Genomic DNA, 4,081 nt, shown 5'->3' on the forward strand with positions numbered 1-4,081 from the left:
TAAAGATACATAAGCTTTGTTAACACAATGAGATTTTAGTATCCACCATTCTACTGATTTCATATTTCTCAAATGAGAAGATCCTGCAAAATGAAACTAGAGAATTATTTTGTAAAAACTAATAATTTGGCAAATGTAAAGAAAAAAGAAGAAAGGCATAATTTACTATTTAACAGAAATTCACTTAAGGGTAGAAAAGTCTTTCTAAAATCTAGATATGACATCTATTAAAGCAGAATAACAAGGAGAGATTAACAAAATGAATATATTTTCATTGGAGTCATTAACTTCTCCCATATGTAAATCTCCAAAATCAATGTTTACCTCCCCATAAAACTTCTCTCAATGCTTTCTTTACATCCTTGTTTCGCAGACTATATATTAAAGGATTCAGCATGGGAATTACTGTGTTGTAAAACACTGAAAACACCTTCTCCTGTTCCAGGGAGTTACCTGAAGGGGGCTTGAAATATATGAATGTGATAGACCCAAAGAAGATCCCCACAGCCATGAGATGCGAGCTGCAAGTTCCAAAAGCTTTGGACCGGCCCTCTGAGGATCGGATACCAAGGATGCTGCAGAAGATGAAGGCATAAGAGATGAAGACAGCGAGGGTGGGGACTAAGGTGTTAAACCCCCCAATAATAAAAAGTAGAAGCTCATTGAGATGCATGCTGGAGCAGGAGAGATTGAGGAGAGGGAAGGCATCACAGAAGTAATGGATGATGATGTGGGATTTGCAGGACAGCTGCATCATGGCACTTGTATAGGCCAAGGCAGACAGAAATCCAAGGATGAAGGGAACAATAATAGTGAGCAGACTCAAGAGGACATGATCACATAATAAAGCAAAGGGTAACAGATGGCAACACAGTGATCGTATGCAATTGCTGTCAGGAGGTGACACTCTGCCACCACAAAGAGCGCAAAGAAAAAGAACTGTGCCATGCACTCAGAATAAAGCATTATGTTCTTCTTCCCTAGGAAGTTCACCAGCATTTTGGGGGTAACAACAGAGGAATAGCAGACATCAATGAAGGACAAGCTACTGAGGAAATAGTACATGTGGGTGTGAAGCAGAGGGCTGACTACAGTCAGGAGGATCAAGCCCAGGTTTGCCACCACAGTCACTGCATAGATTCCCAGGAACAGGAGGAAGAGGGGCAGCTGGAGCTCGGGCTGCTGTGTTAAACCCATTAAGACAAACGTGGTTGCTGTGGAATCATTTCCTAGGGCCATTCTTCTTTGGGGAATTCTGTGAAAATGGAAAATAAAAATTACATTAAAATGGATCTTAACTCCCATCCCAAATGAAATTACACATGTATAAAGGAGGTTGACAGGGACAGAAAAACTGAACCACAAGTTCTTCTCAACTCATGTACATGGTCCTGATACCCCGACCCTAGCTCCCTAAAGTACCTTGAACCTCCTTAAAGTTGGCCCCAGAGTTTTGATCACAAAACAAATACTCTTCTAACTTAAAAATTTTCACTACCTGAATTTAGCAGCAAGACCATAGCACCCTTTATGGGAAGAATTCCTAACAGGTATATGTCAACAGTTACACAGAAGGAAAGATTGATGGAAGATTCAAATCACTCTTTCAGTTCCCCAGTTTTCTCATACTGTAAGGACTGCAGGCATCTCCTACAGCGTCTGTTAATCAGGAGACAAAGAGGCCTCAGGGTACTGGCGATGGCACTCTTACTCCCAGTTGGAGTGTTGATGGGTATGGGGTTCAGAGAGAGGCATCTGGTTATCCCAGTATCAGCTAATATGTCTCCCCCAGTCCAAAGCAACAGGGCTCAAGAAACAGAAACCCTCACATGACACCTCCTGATTCTGATACGGAGGTAATACCTCTTCCACTAAGATGAAGGCACCCAAGTACTCTAAAGATAAGAAGGGGGAGGCAGAATGGTTGGCTACTGGAATCGCTGGTGAAGGGCAGTCTCTTGTAACTCTGGGGCCCACTACCTGCAAAGATTAAGAGGGTCTTCTCATACCTCAACCATCCCCAGAAATGTTGAATGACAGTATATTACCATCCCCTTACTTGTGTGACCCCAAAGACCCCAGTGAACAGCCTTACAGTGGCAGGAAAAGTTGCTTCTGAGGGTGTATGAGAAAATCGTTGCTGATGAGGGGAAACTGATCTTCCTATAGCTCAGTGCCCCTGGTGGTTTGACCTCTGGATCTTGAAAAATTAGTGAGTACAGTGTATTTTTCCAGAAGAAACCTTGGAATCTGGCTAGTCCACCCTATTGCAACCTGAACTAACTCCTTGCTGGAGTCATTTTAGATGGGTGTGTGTTTTGTCAGTGTTCTAGTTATTCTATACTCTTGCTTAGAAACATTCAATGGTTCCACCATGCATTCATAAAAAAAAAAAAAATCCAAATTACTTAGCTAACATTTAATACCCATGATAGTGAGGGCCCAATTTAATTTTTAAGCTTATTTTCCCCCTTATGCCATTCATCCCCCAAAGCATGCTGCACCCAGCAACAGAAGTAAATTTGCATATCACAAATACACCAGAAATTCTGTAAACCTCTATACCTCCCAAAATGCTGCTTCCTCTGTCTCTCTCTATAGATATCATCCACATCATTTTCATTCATTTTTCTTAATTCAGCTTAAATACCATCTCCTTTTGAAATCCCTGGCGCCCTCCTTGTCATATAGTTTTATTTTAATACCCAGTGACTATACAACAACTATCTGCTTGCTGGAGGAAGTGGAAAAGATTGACCAAATCACATTTTTTTTTTTTTTTTTTTTTTGCACACATGAAGACCATCAACCCCTCTTTGTGAGTCAAGAAATGAGTAGAACCTTGGGTGAAGACAGAGCAAGCTCAATTCTTCTGAGAGACAATGAACTGAGGATATCAATAGCAAAAAGAAGCCAAATTACATGTCAAAGTGTGGAAAGCATGTAAGCTAGGAATCAGAGGGTTATTGGTGGGGAATTTCAAAGCAGAACTTGATAGACTCAGGCTGGCATTCAGTATTCATTTTTGAATAGAAAGGCAGGGTTATGCTTGATTAGAAGGGAAGACAGAAAACACACTCTGTTGAAAGGCTTTGCCACCACTTCTTCAGTGGAATAAATAGACGTCCTACTAAAACCTTCCATGGACACGTTTAACTGTGTTGTGGCATTTATAATACCTAGACAAGGTAGTCTGCCTGCTAGGAAAGATGACAAGATATGATGACAATGAATCCTCAACATCATCATCATCATCAGTTGCATATTATTTTTGAGTGCTTTACATATATTATTTAATTCTTCAACATCCCCATAGTAGATACCATTTTATCTTTGTTCTACTGATGAAGAAACTTAATTTAAGGGGATTTAAGATTGGAGCCAGGATTTGAATCCAGGAACTTTAGTGCTAGAGTCCTTGTTCTTTTCTGCTGTGCTCTTCTACTTTTTCTTAAGAGATGGATTAATATATATTATTGATTGCTTCTTAACTCTAAGAAACCCTAAGACAATGAGAAACTACAAGAGAAGGTGGGAATTATTATGAGATGTTATAGAATGGTCCAGATTTCAAAATGCTTCAAGGAAAGGGTGGATCTAGATGTGCAACAAGAAAGGTAAAGGGCTCACTCATTCTGAACACCCTGAGGACAATGAGCATCCATAAATAGTTCAAAACAGGACTAATTTTTCATGTCTTAATTTTACCTTATATGGACTGTGGCATAGAGAAAATACAGAGGAAGGAAAAGAGATACATTTTTGGTTTTTGAGAAGTCAGACATCTAATAGAATACTAAATGCTATGGTATTTTACCATAGCAGCATTAAAGGGTACCCTAAGAAACTGTGTCCATAGCCTAGACTATCATTTCCCAGACAGTGATCAAGACGTTCAATAAAGAATAAGGGGGAGGGGCTTTTATTTTCCAGTACATGACTCTAGGAAGTTCATACTGAACATTTGTGCATTAAAGTCTCTCAATCTGAATTAAATGCTTTTTTTCTACTAGAAATAAATCTATTCCACTTTGTTTAACTCAGTACTACTCATACTTATTTTATAACAAAAAGGTTAAAT

At 39.5% G+C, this 4,081-nt stretch overlaps 1 pseudogene; it reads right to left on the bottom strand.

Moving 5' to 3' along the window:
- Positions 1 to 313: 313 nt before the first annotated feature.
- Positions 314 to 1,239, bottom strand: LOC119537339 (annotated as a pseudogene).
- Between the last annotated feature and the right edge of the window lie 2,842 nt (positions 1,240 to 4,081).

This window comes from Choloepus didactylus, chromosome 6, assembly GCF_015220235.1.
Source record: "Choloepus didactylus isolate mChoDid1 chromosome 6, mChoDid1.pri, whole genome shotgun sequence".
Lineage (NCBI taxonomy): Eukaryota > Metazoa > Chordata > Mammalia > Pilosa > Megalonychidae > Choloepus > Choloepus didactylus.